The sequence below is a fragment of the Martes martes genome, assembly GCF_963455335.1.
Source record: "Martes martes genome assembly, chromosome: 8".
Classification (NCBI taxonomy): Eukaryota; Metazoa; Chordata; class Mammalia; order Carnivora; family Mustelidae; genus Martes; species Martes martes.
Window position 1 is genome coordinate 68,697,129 of NC_137895.1, and position 23,554 is coordinate 68,720,682.

A 23,554-nucleotide genomic window follows, 5' to 3' on the forward strand; every position below is an offset into this window, starting at 1 on the left:
CCACAGATCATTTCACATATTGTACCATCCAGAGGTAGTAGGCTTCATAAAGTCCTGGAATGGCCTGCTCTTAAGTAACAAAAGATCTTTTGTCATTTTTATTCATTCAAATGGTATATTTTGCCATGAGAATGTGAGAAGCAGAGAGTACTGATATGCAAAGAAAACAGAATGAAGTAATGACCAAGAGAGGAGCAGTCACAGAAGACTCGGTGTGTCCTGACAAATCTCTAGCTTCCAGACTTCGTGTTAGCCACAGCCCATGAGCCATCTCTGTTTCCTGACAATAAATTCCCCCACATCCCGTCTGCTTTTTCTGCCTAAGCATGACTGATCTTGTTTCTATTATTTGCAAGTAAATGATATTATCTAATACAATAAATTCCAAAAAGGCAAACTTTTCTCTTACATGAAAAGTATCCAATAAATAATATAACTATTCCCAAATGGAAAGAACTTCTCTTATCATTTTTAGATTGTAGACAGCCCGTCAGCATATAAAAGAGACTTCATCTATTATAACAAATGGGCCCCCTCCCACTCCAAGCTCCTCTGACAAACATCAGGAAAGTGTGATTTGGAAAATAGAATTGTTTCATGATTTAGGAAATAAAAAATGAGTCCCCAAGTGCTCAGTAACATTCCAAAAGAGGACTGCAAGAATGTATAATATTATGGGGGGGGGGGGTGCAGCAGGACGCAGATTCTAGATTTAGAATTTGTTACAAATCCAGAACAAAACTTTGCAATGATTTATCTTTTGTTAAACTAATGCACCCCCTAAAAGTCTAGAAGTTAAGTATCTGGGGTATGAACAAAATAGCAAATAAAGTAGCCTTTGAATGTACATTATTTCTTAGTGGCTGAAATGAAGATTGAAAAAGGTCTCAATAAATTCAGGCAGGATTCACTTTGTTTTGCTTTTCCTTGATAGCACTGCCAACAATGCCCTCTAGTGGTGAATTAAGTAGCCACTGAAAGATAGGAAAAAAACGAAACCTAATTAAGCAGGCCTGTTAAACTCATTGGTAAGATTTTCATAAAAATATGAACTTTTACACTTCCAGTTGGTAACTGAATGTTATATTTGGCAAGAAAATGAAGCCTTACAAAGTATCACAGCGTATACCTTAAAGCCCAAGCGTTTCAGAGCCAATTTTCCCCTGTGGTTTCCTGAACATATGCCAAGCAGCACATGAAAATAGCCATCTGTAATGTCTTACGGGGGCACTTCTGGGTCACAGCTTCTACTGCGTACCTTAAAGAAAGTAAAACGTACTTTTATTGAGGATGAAATCAATCTCCCAAATACTTCTGCTTTTAAACCCAATTACCTTCAAGAATTATAGCTTCAGACAACAACAATGACTCGTTACTACTTTCAGGATTGTATCTGAATTTTGAACTCATCAACCAGACAAAGCTCCTTTGCTTAAAAAATCTTCAAGCTACAGCTCTCAACCGCTGGGGCAAGCCAGTCAAAACAACAGTTCCAGGAATGAAATTTCTCCAACCTGGTTCAGCAAAGAGCTTCCCAGAGGAACTTCCACCGAAGGAAAAGAAGACAATGTACACTGCTCACTCCTCTCTAATTCAAACCAGCCAATTGCTGGCTCTAGTCTCTGGCTCAAGACTTCTTTTTCTCTGCATATTGTTAGGCTTTCTCTCCCCTCCAAGCCTCCTTCCCTCCAACTTTCTACCCATCCCACATTCCCTTCAGCAACTGATTCTGCCAGTGATTTTGAGAGACAGTTAGGCCCTTTTGTGATAACTATATTTGCATGAGAATATTTGCTCCGAGTGACTTTGACTAAGGCATTAACCTACTACTCTGTTCTGGGATTTCATCTATTTAAATAGAAACACATACACAGATAGCTATGCTGTGAGTAGACAAGGGCCATTAATATTAATATTAAATCCCTTAGAAAGACTGAGATGACCACATTCTGCGAATACTAAGCATTTCCTGTTTTTGCCTTGCTAACACGTAATCCAAACAGGAAATAACATGTCTTTGAGGAACTCTTCCCTCATCAACCTTAGACAAAATGTCATGAGGCAATCTGAAAATAGCATTTTCTCCATTATCATTTCTGGTGTACCAGAAATACTTTTGCTTTTGGAATCAGATAACAGCTTAGGTGTAAATCCCACCATTGCCACCGACTTGGCTGTGTTGTTCAGCAAGTCATTTTTAGGCAAACCAGTTAAGGAGTTCTGTGGGGACTCACAGAATAATTAGCTGACAATTTCACCTACACTTAGCACTTGGCCAAATGCAAAAACAATATTTAGATCCCAAGAGGGCAGCATATAGCATTTGTGTTTCTCAAAGTATGTCCTCTAGAATGATCTCTAACTTATTTGACCATGGTACTCTTCTTTTTATCACAGAGCATTTCAGAAAAACAGGGTATATTAAAACAAAAAACAAAACAAAACAAACAAACAATAAACTCTTTAGGATATGGTAGGATAGAGTGTTGTCTGGAATTCTTTCAAATTCAAATTGCATTCTTTAAATTTCCTCAGTTGTGCTAGCCGCATTTCAAATGCTCAGTAGCCACATGTGGCAATGGCTACCATATTGGAGAGTGCAGAACTGATCATTGCGTTATTGCAAAGCATTCTACTGGACAACACTAATCTAGAGTTTTCCTTATAATGTCATAATCATTGTCAAACTCCAGCCCTTAAAAATCCTAACAAAAAATAGTTACTTCACAATAGAGAAAACTGTTAGGCAACATCTTAACCAAGTGACGAAAGATAACAACCCTTTAATGGTACAAAACAGACATCATGTACCTCCTGTCATGTTCATTAAAAACAAACAAAAAAACAAAAAAAAAACTCATGTGTGGCATTTCTGCCCATAAAAGCTAACTTTAATCTAAACATTAGGAAAATCAAACACACAAATTTAAGGATATCACACAAAATAACTGCTCTGTACTTTTTCAAACATCAAGGTCATAAATGACAAAGAAAGGCAAAAGAAGTGTACCAGATTAAAAGAGAATAAAGAGACAAGACAACTAAATTCAATATACAATCCTTAAATAGATCCTTGATTAGGGAAAAGAATGACTATAAAGGAAATTAATGGGGCAACTGATGAAATTTGAATATTGACTATGGGTTAGATAATAGTATTATAAGAATGCTAAGTTTCTTGATTTTGATTATAGCGTCATCTTTTTTTTTTTTTTTAAAGATTTTATTTATTTATTTGACAGACAGATCACAAGTAGGCAGACAGGCAGGCAGAGAGAGAAGGGAGGAAGCAGGCTCCCTGCTGAGCAGAGAGCCCCATGTGGGGCTCGATCCCAGGACGCTGGGATCATGACCTGAGCCGAAGGCAGCGGCTTTAACCCACTGAGCCACCCAGGCACCCCTGATTATAGCGTCATCTTAAGAGAAAGTCCATCTTAAGAAATACTACATTAAAATATGTAAAAGCAAAGAAGCACTCTCTACTTTCCAAAGAAGATGGAGAAAGCATACCTCACACTGTCTCTCCTACTGAATGCAACTTAAAACCCTTGGAGACCATGTTTAGAGCAGCTACCTGAGGACTTTGAAAAGGAAACTGTAGCAAATTTATTGGGGAAGACAAATAGGTCTCTGAGAACCACTAAACTGGGAGTCAGTTTCCCTTTTCCTTAAATCTACTTTTCCCAGTCTGGACTCAAGGGCAACCTGAGATCCAGAAACATGTAACAGGTGCCTACAGAAAGTGTTCTGAGAGAAGCCTTCTCTTTCTGTCTGAGGAGCAGGAAATGGCCTATTATGGATCAGAAAAATTGGGGGAAATCCTCTGGGTTGGTTTTTTTCCCCCCTTCTCTCTTGTCCCAGGTTTGGCACAGAAGTAACAATGGCTGAGCAAATACCTAAAACTCAGAAGGAAAGGAACCCTTCTCCCTGGCCAGATGAACTCTAGATCCAAAAGTGTGAGAGAAATCCCTGGTGCTCTTTTCTCACTGACCTTCTTGCTACTTGGTCCCAGTACCAGACACAGTTGCAGAAAGTGCACAACCAGGGAAACTCAAGTTGCAACTGTCAGTCAAAAGACCAGGAAGGGGGTGCCTAGGAGCAGGAAAGATTCTGGTGAAGAGACGGAAGTTCAAGAAAGTGATCATAAAACTATATATGAACTCCTGTGTCCACCTCTGACCTGCACATGCACGGATCCCACCCTAATCAGCTTTCAGAAGGCACTGAGAACTGATCTGCAGGGTAGACGGCTACCTGAGTCTCACGCTGCCCTCTGAGTGTGATCAGGCATGGGACAGACCCAAACAGCAGAGCAAAAGCTTTTAAAGTGGAACTGACTTTGAAATCACAGCCAACGGAAGGCAGAATAGAGAACTGCAACCAGACCTAAACTGCTTGATTGCCTACTAAGACAAATGAATAAACAAACATTCTCCATAGGATTTAAACAAGACCTAGAGTTCTATAGCATAATATTCAAAATGTCCTGGATCAAATCCCAAACCATTCAACATGTAAAGAACCAGGAAAATCTTGACATTTCTCGAGAGAAAAGATAGTCAATCAATAGCGATAAATGCAGATGTTGAAATTAGACTCTTAAATAGCTGTTAAAATCATTTATATATTAGCAAATGCAGCTTGTATTATCCTCTTACTGTTTACCATATTTCTCCTTCAAATCACTACTCAAAGCACTAACATTCAATGATCTTTTATTAATTGTTATACATATTCTTGCTACTTTTACTTAAAATCTTTTACTACTTACTGCGGCACCTGGGTGTCTCAGTTGCTTAAACAGCCAACTCTTGATTTCAGCTCAGGTCATGATCTCAAGGTCATGATCTCAGGCTTGTGAGATGGAGCCCCACGTTGGGCTCCATGCTCAGCGTGGAGTCTGCTTGTCCCTCTCCGTGACCCTCCCCCCCCCAGCTCACATGTGTACACTCTCTCTCTCTCTCTCTCAAATAAATTTTAAAAAAATTATCACTTACTAATTATGTATCTTTTCATGTCTCCTCACCTTTCTTTTTCTATGAATGTTATCCAAATACACGTTCTTATTTGATTTTGTCTAAACAATTGAAATAGCCTCAGCTCTTTTCTTATCTCATCTTTCCACACTTCTATTCATCCTACACAGTGGCTTCCTGAAACACAGATTAGATCATATTTATTGATTCCCTATGAACCAGAGTTTATGCTAACCATGGGAGACAGATGTTATGGTATCTACCTTCATAAATTCAGGTCCAAAGGAAAAGACCAACATGTAAATATATGATTATAATACACGGAAAAACTCCTACCACAGTTTTCTTATCTATAAAATAGAAACAACTATTGTACATATTTCCCAGAGTATGGAGAAGATTAAATGAATTATAGGTATAGCATGTAGTCTAGCACATGGTAATCATACAATAAACACTAGTTATTAATATAATTAACTGCCAAGTGCCAAGTACAGTGTTATAAGCTATGATTATTCTAATTTTCAAGGGTAGTGAATGCAAGTGAATTAAATCAATTTTTCAAGCCACCCAATGAGTCAAGGAATCTTGAACAAAGCCAAAACTCTGAAGTCTATTTACACAGATCTCTCACAAGGGATTATGATTTTCCAAATAAAATAAACTATGTCCTTTTAATTTTATCATCCATTTCCAACATGCTTTTGAAGAGGTTTCCAAGATGAATTTCAGAGGAAGATGATTCCCATTTTCTTCTCAATCATATAGTTTACACAGAGGAGCACAATGACATAATCTCCACATTCTATTTTACTATACTATGCCTTATAATTCCTGCCAGCACTCACATCTCAGACACTTTTTTCTCTTCCAACAGTCATACATATTTATTGGCATAAAATGAAATCTCTTCTTCAACAAAATGAATTATGAATATTATACATAAAAAATAATAGCTATAATGAAAGGGCAGACAGGAAAATAAGGCCCAAAACTCCTAATACCCTGAGGATTTGAAAAATAAAATGACATTATACTTTTCTGAATCCCAAACATAATCTCTGAAGTGTCCCAAAGAAAGACTGGAGGATATGGATAAGAATCAAAAACTATCATCCATTTCCAAACATGCCCAGAAAAATATGTTCTCTCCAAGCTGCCAAGACAAATGTGAAACAGAGGTTTTGTTTCTTTTTTTTTTTATCTCACATTATGGCTTTTCAGATGTGTCCCAGAATAATTTTAAAAATAGACAGGCTGCCCTTATAAACCAGAATGTATAAGATTCTTGCCATGCAGGAGGGGGTGGAAACAGCAAAATGCAAAGACCTCAGTCCTAAAATGAGCACCGCACATAACCGGCTGCAGACTTCTGCACAAGGTCCTGAACCCTTTTGGACTTTGGTTTGCAAAGCTATTAAAGATACCATTGTGGGAGGTTTAGTTCACCAAAAGTCAGCCAGATAGACACTAAATACTGAGGGAAGGTTCTAGATAAAGAAATATTTCTATTACTTAAATTTAAATTGAAATACCATACCTAAGGGATATTTACCCTCTTCATGGCTTTTAGGCCTACTGTTTGAGGGCACATTTGATTGGTTGTGAGGAACAAAAACCCACTCAATGGGGAAAAGGAGATAAATCTTCTTTACAGAAGAATTTCCAAATAGTATCTGTAGATATTCTCTCATCCGGGAGGTAGAACTTAAATCCTCTCAACCTTGAAAGTGGATATGTGGTTAATTTCATATGTCACCTTGACTGAGTCACAGAGTGCCCAGATATTTGGCCAAAGATTATTCTCAGAGTTTGTATGAAGGTGTTTGGGGATGCGATTAACATTTAAATCAGTAGACTGAGTGGAGCAGGTTGCTCTCTCTAAGGTAGGTGTGCCTCATCCAAACAACTGAAAGCTTGAATAGAACAAAGCTGACCATCCTTTGAGTAAGAGAAAAGACAGTCAACATTGTTTAATCATTAGGGAAATGAAAATCAAAATCACAATGAGATATCACTTCACATGCACTCAGATGGCTATAATAAAAATTGTAAATAACAAGAATTGGAGAGGATGTAGATGAATTAAAACGCTTATATATCATTAATGGGACTGTAAAATAGTGCAGCCACTGCAGAAAAATAGTTTGGTGGTTCCCCAAAAAGCTAAATATAGAATTACCATATAGCCCAGCAATTCCACTCTTAAATATGTATCCAGAAGAGTTAAAACATATATTCAAACAAAAACTTGTACATGAATGTTCATAGAAACGTTATTTGTAATAGTCAAAAAGAGGATACAATCAAAATGCCACTAACTGGTGAATGGCAAACAAAATGTTGCACAGCTAATGAGTGGAGGCAGTGGCTAGAGGAAAGGTGGCATGGAAAATGGCTGCTGATAGGTACAGGGACTCTTGGAGTGGTGAAATATTCTGGAATTAGATTATGTGGATGGTTGCATAATTTCGTGAATATACTAAAAGTTACCAATTCATATACTTCAAAAGAGTAAATTTTATGGTATGGGAATTGTATTTCAATTTTTGAAAATCATAGGACAGAAGGAAGGTTCATAATGATGTTCTAAGAGCAACCTTGCAAGAAAGAAAGAAAGAAAGAAAGAAAGGCAATTAAAACCATAGTAAAAGGAAATAAATGAGGAAAAATTAAATGAATGAAATAGAATAAACAGTAGGTAAAGGCAATTAAATATAGACCACAAATTGGGAAAGGTGGTTTTTTAACAAGAAAAATGAAACTTACAAATCTCCTACTAGGTTGATTGAGAAAGAAACAGACAACACAGACATGACAGACAACACAGAAATTAACTGTATCAGAGGGATGCAGGGGGCGGGGGGCACGGTTCTCAGTCAGTTTAAGCATTTGCCTTCAGCTCGGGGCATGATCCCAGGATTCTGGGATTAAGACCCACATCAGGCTCCTTGCTCAGTGGGGAGCCTGCTTCTCCCTCTGCCTGTCTCTCCACCTGCTGTTGCTCTCTCTGATGGAATAAATAAATAAAATCTTAAAAATAAATACATAAATAAGAGAAAGTAACTGTATCAGAAATAAAACAGGAAATTCACTACATATCCTACAGACCTTAAAAAGGTAATAAAGGAAAAATTATACAAAACTTTTGGCAACAAACAACTTATATAAAATGGGCAAATTCCTTGAAAAACTCATATTACCAAAACTGATTCAAAAAGAAACAAAAACTGTGAGTAGGCATAATTCTATTAAATATTTACAACAGTATTAAAAATATGAAATACTTGGGAATCAATAGAAGAAAGATTGGCACTGATAAGAAACTGACACTGATAAGAAAACCATAAAATATTTCTTGAAAAATTAAGTAAGACCTACTTAAATTGAAAGACATATCATGTTCATGAATTGGAAGACACAATATTGTTGATGTGTCAAATTTCTCCAATTTGATTTGTAAATGTAATGCAATGCCAGTCAAAATCTTAGCTGATGTATATGGAAATGCAAAAGAACTAGGCCAAGACAACTTTGAAAACAACAAAGTTGTAGTGTTCATACTGCATGAATCTAAGACATACTATAAAGCTAGAAAAATCAAGACAGTGTGGTATTGGCATAAGGAAGACACATAGACCATTGGGGCACCTGGGTAGCTCAGTCAGTTAAGCATCCGGCTCTTGGTTTCAGCTCAGGTCATGATCTCAGGGCCGTGGGATTGAGCCACGTGTCAAGCCTCGTATTGGGCTCCATGTTAGCATGCAGTCTGCTTAAGATTTCTACCTCTTGCCTTCCCTACCCAGCACCATTCATGCTCTCTTTAAAAAAAAAAAAAATATATATATATATATAGATCAATAAAACAGAATAGAAAGTCTAGAAATTGACCTTTATACATATAGTTAATTTTTAAGTTAGTTTCCAAAGTAATTGTGTGTGGAAAGGATAATCCCTATAACAAATGACAATGAAACAATTAGATATCCACATGGGACAAATATAAACCCCAACTCTTACTTTATACCATATGTAAAAATGAATTCAAAATGAATCATAGACTTACAGATAAAAACAAAGATTATATGAGTATAAGGAGAAAAGTAGGAGAATATCATTTGACTTTGGTTTAAACAGATGTTTCTTAATTAAGTATGACACAAAAAAGCATGAAAAAAAAGAATTTTAAAATTGGTAAATTGGACTTTATCAAAATCAGAAACCTTGTTACTTAAAATATACTAAGAAAGTAAATAGGCAAACCACAAACCGGGAAAAGTGTTTGTAAAACATATATCTCATAGAAAACATACTCAGGATGTGTAAAGAACTACTATAAGTCAATAATAAGACAATCCAATTCAAAACATGGGCAATATCACTACCTACCTATTAAACCAACTAAAAAAAATTTTTTTTCAAGATTTTATTTATTTATTTGAGAGAGAATGAGTGAGAGAGAACATGAGAGAGGAGAAGGTCAGAGGGAGAAGCAGACTCCCCAAGGAGCTGGGAGCCCTATGCGGGACTCGATCCTGGAAGTCCGGGATCATGACCTGAGCCGAAGGCAGTCACTCAACCAACTGAGCCACCCAGGCGCCCCTAAAAAAATTTTTTTAAAGGTGACAATATCAAATGCTGGCAAAGATGCAGAGAAACTGCATTTCTTATACATTGCTGTTAGGACTGTAAAATGATAGAGACATTCTGGAAAAGTTTGGTAGTTTCTTGTGAAATTAGACATGTACTTACCATGCAACCGAGAAATTGCACCCTAGGGCGTTTATACAAAAGAAAACCTAGGTTTACATAAAAACTTGCACATGAACGTCCATAGCAGCTTTATAAGAAGCTAAACACAGGAATAACCCAAGTGTCTTTTCAATGAGTGAATGTTAAAACTGTGGTACATCCATCATTCTAAGTGATACTCCAGAGTGGTAAACTAGAACTGCCCACTGATAGGCACAACTTGAGGGAATCTGAGGTGAATTATGCTGAGTGAAAAAGCCCCTCTCAAAGGGTTGCATGCTGTAGGATTCTACTTATATAATATTCTCAGAATGATAACAGTCGGAAGCTAGAGAACAGACTCATTGCTGGATGATAGGGACAAAGGATGGAATGGTGGGTAAAGACAAAGTGCATGAGGGAGTACTTTCGTAGTGACAGAACAGTTCTGTACCTTGATTGTGGTGGTGATTACAGGAATCCCTGCATGGGGTAAGAGCACATAGAACTTCACACTCATTCCTACACACACATCCACTCACACATCCCCTTAAAAAAAGCAGGTTTTATGAAAAGCCAAAACTGAATAAAGTCTGTTAACAGTAATATCAATGTGAATGTCCTGGTTTGGGTCTGTACTGCAGCTTCATAAGACATCGCTGCTACAAGGCTGGGTGAGGGGTACATAGGACTCACACTACTTTTGCGACTTCCTGAAAGCCTACAATTATTTCAAAATAAAAAAGGTGTTTTTTAACAAGAAAAGGATCTGCACACCTCTCCAAAGAATACATATAAATAGCAAATAAGCACCCCACAAAATGCTCAACATCATTAGTTATCCGGAAAATGCAAATTTCGGAAAATGCAAATTTAACCGCAATGAGAGATAACCACCATAAAGGTGCTGGGGTAGCTAAAATTAGAAAGAATAACAATACCAAGTATTGACAAGAATGTGGAAGTAACTTGATCTCTCACACACTGGGGAAGTATAACACCAGTTATACATAATTTGGAGTTATACTTTTACTCTTTATACTTAATCTTCTTAAACTTTATATACAGTTTGTCAATTTCTTACAAAGAGAGGAAAACAAAGGTAACCCAGCAATCTAACTCATAGGTATTTACTCAAGAAAAATTAAAACAGCAGCAACCTCTTTGACCTCAGTTTCAGTAACTTCTTACTAAGCACATCTCTGGAGGCAAGGGAAACAAAAGCAAAAATAAACTATCGGGACCTCATCAAGATAAGGAGCCTCTGCACGGTCAGTGAAGGAAACAATCCGTGAAACTAAAAGGCATCCAATGGAATAGAAGAAGATATTTGCAAATGACATTATCGGATTAAAAAACAAAAAATGATGGAGGGGCTGCTAATCTTTTCCTTGAGGATCTGACCCGGTCCTTATAGATAGTAGTCCCAGGGAGACAAGGATTATCTCTTTCCTGAGAGTTTGAGCAGAAGTTCTGGAGACAATATTGATTAGTCCCACTTGAGTCATGTGCCCACCCCTGAACCAAACACTGAGGCCAGAAGAACAGGGAACTCTGATTACTTTTATTTTAAATGGATTATGTGCCCATCCCTGTGATGAGGGATGAGAATGAGTCAACTCTACTCAAATCACATGGAAAGAGATCCCCACAAGCAGAGAGGTTCTGTTACATGAAGCGGAAGGAAAGGGATAGTGTGTTAGATGACAAAAATTCTAACTATACGAGTTCACTTCCATTCTCCTCATAGCAGTCAGCCATTTTACTTTAAGTAATCTCTACATCCAACATAGGGCTCAAACTCATGACTCTGAAAGAAAGAATCGGATGCTCTACCAACTGAGCCAGCCAGATGCCCCTATTTTATTCTTTTTAAGTTAAATCTAAATCTCTGGCTTCAGATCTTTCTACAGCTTTCTATTACACTTAGAATAAAATTTAAAATCTTCCACGAGGCTGAAATGCCGTTATGCTCTAAGTCTACCTCATTAGAGTAAATTTTGTGTCACTCTCTCTTCAATCTTTATTCCAAAAACCCTAGCTGTTGTTGTTGTTGTTGTTTTTTGGGTTTTGTTTGTTTGTTAACACATCATGCTTCCTCACACTTCAGGTCCTTTCCACTGGCCTTTGATTTCCCTGGACACAACCATAGTATCTCCATCAAAGAACATCTAGTCATTTTTAGAGCTCAGCTCAGATGTTCCTTCCTTAATGAAGTTTTCCTGACTCCCCAGATCAGGACAAATTTCCCCAGTTAAACTCACTCATGGCACCTGCGCATCTCCTTTATAGCATGTGTCTCAACTGTAATTGCACAGTCATTAAGATAATTATTGTCTACTCTCTGATCTCTCCTGTTAGAATGTAAACTCGATCAGAGCTGACACTTACCAAGTCATTCACCACTATAGTCCTAGCACCTAACCCAGTGTCTAGAAGAAAGAAAGCACTCCATTTTCTCCTCAGTAAATGAAGAAATTTTGTGAGGAACCAGAGGAAGCTAATAAATTTGGTTTTAGACAGACTGAATCTGAAATCATGACAAGGCAAGAAGTTAGAAAATTTATAATAGATAATTATAAGTATAAAAATTCCATGGTGAATAGAGCCCAGTATTCCACGGGAATAAGGTCTTTCCAAAAAAGAACAAATATCAAAACATCAAAAATGTATGTTGCTTCCCCAGGTGAATATTTATTGTGAATGGATGAATCTGGGAATACAAAAGCCCTGGTCCAGTCTAGTATTTACTGTCTACATAACTAGTACTTCACTTACAAGTTCATCCCAAACTAGAGGGCCAACCACAGCAGAAAAGGAAGGAAAAATATTGCATACAGAAATCTGAGGTAAGTTTAGTTTTATTTACACAAGCCGTTCACCTTAGAGACTGAAGTCAGATTTAGAGATTCAAACAACCCCTGTAATGAGTACATTTTCTACCACCCTTTCCCTTGGTAAACAGCTTTTAGAGACACTAACAGCACAGAATATCTTTCTGAGAAGAGCCCAATGTTCTGTGTCTTTTTAAACATCCTCTTCTCCTCCAGACCCACTCTCTGCTAAACACAAAGGTTTTACTTGTTTGAGGTTATTCTGAGCCTGAAGAGTACTTCTCAAGAGGGTAGTCTAAAGGGTGTTTCTGTATTTTCCTTCCTAAGGTGTGTGCAAAGAGAAGAGAAAAAAACAAAAAACAAAAAACAAAAAAACCTTGCCACAGTTATACTCCCATTCAAAACAGTCCAACAATCTTTTTTCTTAATATTTAACAGAGAGTAGCTAGAGTCCTAGAACAGGGCTTTAATAATGAAAAATGAGACTGATGTTTTAAAAAACCAATTCTGGTTATAAAATACAGATATTTGGCTAATTTTTTAAAATATTAAATGTCTAAACCTAAAGGAAAAAAATGATGGGGAGGAGAAAAAAAGCACAAGAGAAAGGAAACAGCTGTGCTTTAGTTTTACTCCAAAGTTCAATGAAACCCTTACTAATTTATAGTTTATGTTGTCAGCAGTGAATGAAAAAACTTAAGGAAAGAGAAGCAGATGAGAAACTCTTAGAAGAGAGGGGTTGGGCTGAGAGGAAAGGAAAGAAAAGATGTGAGGACTTCTTTGAAGCTGAGTTTGGACGACAACATCTTTTTGTAGCTTATCCTCCAAGAATTTTCTCCATACGCAAGCCACATGTGTTGCCTACTACATTTCCAAAGAGTGGCAGGGGAATAAAGATTTAGCATGAGCTGAGAAATAGGTGAGTTTCTCAGCCACTTGTCCACTCACCTTCTCCATGTTGAACTCTCCTCTTCTCCTTTTTGCTGAACTGAGACAGTGGGGAGCTCACAAGTGCCTAGAGGTTGGGTAACCACCTTAAGTACATTGTATCAATAGCCTAAACGTTCAGCAATGGAGGGAAGGCAAGAAGTACCAGGCTAACCAAGCTAGCCTAGGACTAGAGGTTCTGTCCATCTGGTTTTTAAATGTACCTAGTGGTCCTTAATTTTTCCAAACCCTCCCTTTTTCTGCTTATGAACACTTAAAATTCCAGACTTAAAAAGTAAATCTTATGAAGGAAAAGGCACATTTGGTTACATCATTAACAATGCTTATATCATTGACACTATAGTCTGTTCAGAAAACAAGTTTTGACATGTCTATGAGGATAGGGAAGGAAGGAGTGAGGAAGGAGGACTTGTGAAGGGCCAAGAAAAAGGGCATAGAAGATCGGGCTAGGAGAAGGAGTCCAAGAGCTGGGTACTACCAAGGTGTGGCTATTCTGTAAGATGTCAATGTGATGGATAAGCAATAACATCCCATTCACACATAATTAAAATATCCGGGTGGTAAACTAATTGCTATATAAAGAAGAGGCTTCCTATGGAACCTGTAATTACAGCCCTGACAAACAAAAAGACGAAATTTCTTCTGGTTCACCCATTACAATAATGTTGACAGGGTTACACACATACGACTATGGCTGAATTATATGCCCCTGAAATTCATATGTTGAAGCCCTAACCCCCATTGTGATAGTATTTGGAAATGGAACCTTTGGGAGGCAATTAGGGTTAGATGAGGTCGTGAGAGTAAGGTCTGAACCTGCTAGGATTATTAGTCTTTAAGGAGAGATACCAGGGAGCTTGCTGCCTCTCTTTCTACCACATGAGGACACAGCACAAAAGCAGCCCATCTGAAAGCCAGGAAGAGGACCCTCTCCACGAACCAAACTGGCTGGCACCTTGACATTGGATTTCCCAGCCTCCAGGACTGGGAGAATTAGATTTCTGTGGCTTACGTCTCCCATTCTATGGTATTTTGTTATGGCAGCCCAAGCTGACTAAGATAGATTTTGGTACCAAGAGTGGGATGCTACTGTCACACCTAAAAATGGGGAAGCAGCTTTGGAACTGTGTAGCAGGTAGAGGCTGGAAGAGTTTTGAAGCACATGCTAAAGCTAGGGACATTGGAGGCAATTCTGGTGGCAGCTCAGAAAGACAAGAGGAGAGCGAGAGAGAAAGTCTCCATATTCTTAGAGAAAACATAAATAACGGTCAACAGAATGTTGATAGACATTAAAGGCCATTCTGGTAAGGTCTTAGATGGAATGAGGAACAGCTTCCTTATTGAGGAGGTATAGGAAAAGATACCCTTGTTACAATGGGTCAAAAAATTTGGCTGAATCGTGTTTTATGTTTTGTAGGACAAAGAATTTATAAGCCATTAAACTGGTTATTTAGCCAACGAGGTTTCTAAACAGTGTTGAAGGAGCAACTTGGTTCTCCTGACCACTTATAGTAAGATGCAAAAGGAAGGAGATGAATTGAAGAAGGAATCGATAAGCAAACAGGAATCTAGGGCTTTAGAAAATGCAGTCTATCCATATTGCAAAAAAAAAGAGAGCAGTTGTTCTGAACAGAATCTAAGGGTATGGCTGAACAACTATTAGATAAAAAGATCATGGGTGTGACTCATGGATTTAATCAGCCATCTCAGCAGAAGCCAGGAATCGAAATGGGATTTTACTGGCAGAAACATTGGCAGCAGGGACCAACGGGGACAGAAAAAAACAAAACAGAATGACGGAAGGTTGTCAGGCTTCCTAGATCCTATAGAACCGGACCATAGAGCTATTCCACTAAGAATGTGCACTGGTCTTCAAGAAAAGGGAAAAACGACCCGAGAGTCAATTCAAAGATCATCAGGGTTACTTCTTCTCTTCCCAAAGACTGAGGCCACCACTTTGGTTACAAGAGGCCAGATGGCCTCTGCCTGAAGTCTTAGGAATGTGGCTACCCAGAGCCATGGGCTTGGAGCTCCCTGGAGCCTTGGAAGCCAGCCTTGCCCAGTAGAGCTTTAGGGATGGGACCACCATGTCCGTGGGTCCAAAATGAAGGACGCTGCCCCTGTGGGTCTGGACTTTACAGCCTCTAGAACTGTGAAAATTAGAATTCTATTGTTTAAGTACCCAGTCTATGATATTTTTGTTATGTCAACATGATAAGACTAATATACATATTAATGTGTATCATATAATATACTATGATTCATAAATTGCCTACATTCTACAGAAATAATAAGAATGTGTATAAGAATGTTCATTGCAGCAGTTTACAAAAGAAACAAAAAAAAGGAACAATATTGTATTAGTTTCCTAGAGCTGCTATAACAAAGAACCACACGCTTACCTGTGGAACAGGTAAGCTTCTGGAAGCTAGAAGTCTGATATCAAGGTATGATCAGGACCATGCTCTCCTCTGAAACCTGTAAGGAAATCCTCTGACTCTTCCTAACTTCTCATGGCTTGCTGGCCATCACTGGCATTCCTTGGTTTGTTCATACAGTATTCCAACCCTCCATCTTCACATGACGTTCTCCCTGTGTTTCATATCATCTTCCCTCTGTACATGTGTCTCTGTGTCCAAATTTCCTCTTTTTTATAAGGACACTATTGATGTTGGGTTAGGACCTATCCCAGTAACCTTATTTTCACTTGATTACCTCTGTAAAGACTCTGTAACCAAATAGGGTCACATTCTAAGGTACTGGTGGTTGGCATTTCCATGTATCTTCTGGTTGGGGGAGGACACCATTCAACCCATAACAACCGAAAAAAATCCATTGATAGTGGAAATGGAATTTTACATGCCTATAATGGACCACCCTATAATCATAAAAAAGAGAGGGAGCTATAATAACATAGAAATATATACCATCCAGAGGAGATTACTAAGTGGAAAAGGTGAGCATTTCAGACCAATAGGTATAACATAGCCTAAAAAAGCCATGGAATCCTTACCTGAAATCTGGATTTTGTTCTAACACACCCTTCGGAAAATAATTTACCAAAATATTAAATGGTGGTTAAATTTGGAGAATGTGTGAAATTGGAGCACAAAGGAGGTGCTTTCACTTTTTAAAATTATATGTTTTATTTTTTTTAAGATTTTATTTATTTATTTGACAAATAGGCAGAGAGAGAGAGAGAGGAGGAGGCAGGTTCTCTGCTGAGCAGAGAGCCCAATGTGGGGCTCAGATCCCAGGACCCTGGGTTCATGACCAGAGCTGAAGGCAGAGGCTTTAACCCATTAGCCACCCAGGCGCCCCCGTATGTTTTATTTTGATATAATTGTAGAGTCAGGTGCATTTTCAACAAATAATACAGAGATGTCATATACTCTACCCAGGTTTCCCCTTCCATAACATCTCGAAGAAATATTGTACAATATCACAGCCACAATATTGATACAGTGGAGGTACAGATTATTTCCATTACCACAAGGATCCCTCAAGTTGTCCTTTTAGAGCAACATCTATTTCTTTTTTTTTTAAGATTGTATTAATTTATTTGACAGACAGAGATCACAAGTAGGCAGAGAGGCAGGCAGAGAGAGAGGGAGAAGCAGACTCCCTGCTGAGCAGAGAGCCTGATGCGGGCCTCAATCCCAGGACCCTGAGATCATGACCTGAGCTGAAGGCAGGGGTTTAACCCACTGAGCCACCCAGGCATCCCACCACATGTATTTCTCTCCCACCCCCATATCCTCCTTAATCCCTGGCAAGCACTAATCTTTACTCCATTTCTATAATTTTGTCATTTCAAAAATTTTGTATAAATGGAATCCAACAGTAAGTAACCTTGGGATATAGCTTCATTTCACTCACATAATTCTCTAGATTTTCATCCAAGCTAATGCATATATTACTAGTTCATTGCTTTTCATTCCTGAGTAATATTCTATGGTATGGAGATACCATAGTTTGTTTAAACTTTCACCTGTGGAAAGATATCTTTAAGTATTTTCCAGTTTTAGACTGTTACAAATAAAGCTCCTATAAACATCTCTCTAAGGTTTTCGTGTAAACATAACTTCTTGTTCTGGGATAAATGCCCACAACTACAATTTGTGGGTCATATGGTCACTGCATGTTTAGTTTTTTAAAACACTGCCACATTGTTTTCCAGGGTAAATATAAATATATCATTTTATATTTCTACCAACAATGTATGAGTAATCCAGTTACTTGGCATTTTCTCAAGTATTTGGCATTTTCTATTTTTTTATTTCAACCATTCTTATAGGTGTGTAATAATATATTGTTGTGGATTTAATTTGCATTTCCATAATGGCAAAAGATGTTGACCATTTTTAAATGTGCTTATTCATCATCTGTATGTCCTCTTCAGGGATATCTCTCTTCATGTCTTGTTGGAGTGTTTGTTCTTTTACTCACCTTCTTAGTAAGGTCTTTTTCAGGGGAACCTGGGTAGCTCAGTCAGTTAAACGTCCAACTCTTGATTTTAGCTTGGGTCATGATCCCAGGGTCTTGAGATCAAGGCCCAGAATGGGCATGGAGCCTGCTTGAGATTTTCTCGCTCACCCTCTGCCCTCCCCCACCCCAGCTCACTCACGTGTGTGTGCTCTCTGTCTCAAAAAAATTTTTTTTTACAAAACAAGGTCTTTGGCAGAGTAAAAGTTTTTCATCTTAATGAGGTCCACTTTATCAATTTTTCTTTTTATAAATTTTACTTTGGGTTTCAAGCCTAAGAACTCTTTGCCTAACCAAAGAATTAAGAGCTAAGGGCTCTTTGGTCACAAAGATCTTTTATTTTCTCCTGAAAAGCTTTATAGTTTTACATTTGACATTTATTTTGTAGTCCATTTTGAGTTAATCTGTGTGTAAGGTGTGAGACGAACAAGGCTCTTTTTTTTTTTTTTTTTTTTTGCCTATGGATGTCCAATTTGTTGAGAAGGCTATCTTTCTGTAATCCAATTGCTTTTTCACATTTTAAAAAAATCAGTGAGGCAATTTCTAGTTTTCTTTTTCTGTTCCTTTGATCTATGTATCTATCCCTCCACAGAGTCTTGATTACTGTAGGTATATAATAAGTTTCAAAATCAGGTAGACTGATTTCCCCCACTTTATTCTTCTTTTTCAAAACTGTTTCAGCTATTATTATTCCTTTGCTTTTCCATATAAATTTTAGAACAATTTGTATAAATCTTTAAGAATTCATTGGGAATTTTTATATGAATTGTTGTATTTATTTTTTTTAAAGATTTTATTTATTTATTTGAGAGAGAGACAGAGAGAATGAGAGAGAGCATGAGAGGAGAGAGGTCAGAGGGAGAAGCAGACTCCCTGCCAAGCAGGGAGCCCGATGTGGGACTCAATCCGGACTCCAGGATCATGGCCTGAGCCAAAAAGGCAGTTGCTTAACCAACTGAGCTACCCAGGAGCCCCTATATGAATTGTTTTAAATCTATGTATTAATTTAGGGAGAATTGATATCTTCACTATGTTAGATCTTCCAATCCATGATCACAGTATGTTTCTCCATTTGGATCTTTCATTTCTTTCATCAGCATTGTGTAGGATATAAGATAAACATTAAAAAATCAATTGTATTTTTATATACTAACAATGTTTTTATGTTTTCCTTATCTCTTGTGACCTTGCTAAACTCACTTATTAGTTATAGGAGTTGTTTTGAAGATTCCTTGGGATTTTATATGTAGATAGTCATGTCATCTACAAATAGGGACAGTTTTCTTTCTTCTTGCCTAAACTGTATGCCTTTTATTTCCTTTTCTTGTCTTTTGCACTGGTTAGAACTTCTAGCAGTATCTTGGATAAGAATGGTAATACTAGACATCTTGGCTTTTTTCCCCATCTTACAGAGGAAAGCATTCACTCTTCCACTATTAAGTATAATGTTAGCTGTAGGCTTTGTTTAGATGTTTGTAATCAAATAGAGGACCTTCCTCTCTATACCCATTTTTCTAAGTGTGTGTGTGTGTGTGTGTGTGTGTGTATCATGAATGGGTTTTGAATTTTGCAAAATCACTTTTCTGTGTTGATTGATATAATGATGTGATTTTCTTTTTTACCACGTTAAAATTATGGATTGTATTGCTTGACTCTTCAATATTGGACCAGCCTGGCTTCCCTGAAATAAACCCACTTGGTCATGGTATGTAATTGCTTTTATATATTGCTGAGTTCTATTAGCTAATATTTTAAGGATTTTGCTTTTATATTCATGAGGGATATTGGTCTGTACCTTTCATTTTTGTGTCTGTCACTTTGCCTGGGTTTGGTGTTAAGGTAATATTAGTTTCATAAAATGAATTGGGAGGTATTCTCTCCTCTTCTTTTTTTTTTTTTTTGGAAGAAGTGCATGACTTGTGTTAATTTTTCCTTTTTGAAAATTTGATAGAATTCCCCAATGAAACTATCCAAGCCTGGATATATCTTTGTTGGGAGTTTTTCAATTATAAGAACAATTTACTTAGAATTTTAAGGCTATTCAAATTATTTCATTTGGGGTGAGTTGTGGCAGTTTGTGTATTTCAAGAGTTCCAACTCCCTAAGTGATCTCCAATAGCATCACAGGCTATGGTCTTATTATTGTTGTGTGATGGTGAAAGTCCTGACTCTGTAATAGGTCTTCTGAACACTAACCCAGTAAAGGGGTCAGGGAGACCTTTATTTCCAGGAAGGAGTTGAAGTCCAGTTTCCATTGAAACTGCAAGGGGTAGGGAAGTTACCTTACTACAAAAAAGCAAGGATGAAAGTCACAGCTTGGTGAGTCTAGAAAGCTAGATTCCCCCACTAAGCCTTTGTTGGCATAAGCAAAGTAGTATTTAGTTATAGGAGAGTGGTTATTTTCTAAATCATGCTAGGCTATCTATCTCTTTCCTGATCCTTTGGCTGGAGAAAACAGGCTTTTGTCAAAGTTGTTTTGTTTTTTGTGTTGATATTCACTGTTCCTGGGTTGCCAGTTTTTTCATTTCCAAGTCTAAGATACATGAAGCAAAAAGAAAACCCAGATTACTTACCACTATGTTGTTCCTTGGGGTCTAAGGCCCCTAGTAAGTCTGCCTTCTTATCTCTATCTTTCACATCCTTATGTTTGTTTTATATATGATATCCAAGGATTTCAATCATACACAGTGGGAGAAAGAGGGAAAAGGATGTCCATGCCATCTTCCTAAATATAGAAGCTGCCTTTTTACTTTTTACCTTATATAATAATTATTCTTTTGTATACCAACAAGTGATTTTTCAAGGTGTCAAACTACACAAAGAGGAAAGGACAATTTCTTTAACAAATGGTGTTGGGAAAACTGGATATTTGCATGCAAAAGAATAAAGTTGGGCCATTATCTTACATCATATACAAAAATGAACTCAAAACGGATTAAAGACCTAAACATAAGATCTAAGACAAAACAATTCTTAGGAAAAAAGATAGGAGAAAGTCTACAGCACATTGGACATGACAATTATTTCTTCAGATATGATTCTAAAAGCATCGGCAACAAGTGCAAAAAATAGATAAATGGGACTACAGCAAAAATTTCTTTACATGAAGCCACGATAATCGCTCACCCTCACCCCAGCCTTCCTGAGGCCTGAGATGCTGGGGGGCAAGGGGGTTGCATTCAGGCATCTGGCCACTCTGCCCCCACCCCCACCCCGGACAGGAACATTACAAGGAGTGCAAGAGCTACAGGGAGAGGCCCTCCGCTCCCTGCCTTAAGCACTTCGGTTTTTGTGTCTGGTACTAAAAATTCTGGGCTGGGTGGATAGGAGGAGGAGGAGGAAGATAGGGAGGCAATTAAATAGGTTTCCAAGGACAAAGGAGGGCCCGTTTGACCGACTTGCCCTGTGGAATTGAGGAGTCCTGGGTAGTAGTGGGTTAGTCCCCTTGTGGCCCCAGGCACAGGACAAGGCAGGAGGCTTGGTATAGGAGGGGTGCCCTCTGTTCCTTAACCATTCTAGGAAATGTTACACAATCATCTGTCAATAAAAATATAATCTAGATAATGTGCCATTTTCCACCTTCACTCAAATTTAACATGTATTCAGAATGTATTCGCAATGATTTAATTGACAAATTCTTATCTTAAATAGCTCAAAAATTGCTGTCATCATTATAGTTATTCATTTTATCATTACTTATCTGCAGTAAATGATCTCTGGTTGGTTCCAAAAATCATGACACAACATTTTCAAAGGGTATTTCTCTATCGCTCTTGCCTAAACCACAGCACAATTTTTAAAAAGCACTTAAATAATCTGATTGAACATTTAATTAAGTACTTGGTTTCTTAAATGAGTTTTGGAGATGTGCAATGGTTTTAAATTAGTACCTCAGACTGAGCTATCACTTGCTTTTAAAGACTGTATAAATTTTTGCACATTGCAGGCACTTGAAAACCAGTGAAACAATTTGTTCCATCATTAAATAAATGTGAATTTGGAATTCTCTTGTCACAAACTGTGTGATTATATTTATAATCAGTTCTTCTGAATAGCCAATAGTTTCTGAAAATGAGCAAACACAGGTATAGCTCTGTAACCTTGGCCAAGTCCCTTAAACTATAAAAGATGTCGGTTTTTCTTTTTTTCTCTTTTTTTTTTTAAGAATTTATTTATTTATTTTTTTTTTTTTAAAAGACTTTATTCATTTATTTGACAGAGAGATAGCACAAGAAGGCAGAATGGCAGGCAGAGGGAGAGGGAGAAGCAGGCTCCCTGCTGAGCAGGGAGCCCGATGTGGGACTCGATCCCAGGACCCTGGGATCATGACCTGAGCTGAAGGCAGCTGCTTAACCGACTGAGCCACCCAGGCGCCCCAAGAATTTATTTATTTATCTGAGAGAGAATGAGAGGGAGAGAGAGAAAAATAGAGAGCATGAGAGGGGAGAGGGTCAGAGGGAGAAGCAGACTCCCCACCAAGCATGGAGCCTGATGTGGGACCCAATCCTGGGACTCCAGGATCATGACCTGAGCCAAAGGCAGTCACTCAACCAACTGAGCCACTCAGGCTCCCCTGGTTTCTCTTTAAAATAGGAAGAATAGGGGCTCCTGGCTGGCTCAGTAAGTACAGCATGCGACTCTTGATCTCAGGATTGTGAGTTCAAGCCCCACGTTGGTTGTAAAGCTTACTTTAAAGAATACATAAATAAATAAAATAGGAATAATAATTTCATATTATTCTGTCTCACATTCTGTGTGTCTCAGAGTGAAAGTACATATAATATTGTGGGCAGAAAGTTTCCTTCCCTTCCCTACTTCTGTTTTAAGTTATCACTGAACAATAGAGAATCAGAGACTGATTTCCTCAAGGATATTTACCTAGAAAGGTAAAAATAGTAACTAACATTTCTTGGAGCCAGGAAACACACCTTAACCAAGTGATCAAGGGTAAGCTCACCAGTTAAAGACATACTGATATTACGTGTCCCCTGAAATGATACATAAGAGAAAAATACAAGGCCACTTTTGGGGTATTCATGTTAAAAATGCACAATCTCAATCTAATCTTGAGAAAATACAAATAAACCCAAAATAAGAGACGTTCTTCAAAGTAACTGACAGGTACTTATCAGCATGTCAAGATCATTAAAGACAAGGAAAGAAAGAAGAATTATCATTGAAGAAAACTAAGGAGACAACTAAATTTGGTATGGAATCCTGGAGTTTAAAAAAGGACATTAGGGGAAGAAGTGGTTCAGTTTGAATAAGTTTAGTTAATAGTATTATATAGTATTAGTATTAATAGTATTAATGGTAGTTTCCTAATTTTGATGATTATACAGTGATTATATGAATTAACATTAGGGGAAGCCAGGTGAAGGGGTTCTTGGAACTCCTTATCTTTTATTTGCAACTTTTTTAAAGTTTAAAATGATTCCCAATAAAAAGTTTAAAAGGAAATATCAGAAAACAAATTCTTAACTTTTTTAAAAAAAGATTTTATTTATTTATTTGACAGAGAGAGTATGTACACAAGCAGGGAGAGCAGCAGGAAGAGGGAGAAGCAGGCTCCCCACCTAG

General features: G+C 37.7%; 1 protein-coding gene across 1 annotated transcript in view; it reads left to right on the forward strand.

Annotated features, from left to right (window-relative positions):
- LMNTD1 (lamin tail domain containing 1) overlaps positions 1–23,554 on the forward strand; it is a gene marked incomplete at both ends in the record, with an annotated part of 132,814 nt that overhangs the window by 100,455 nt on the left and 8,805 nt on the right. The window lies entirely within an intron of this gene.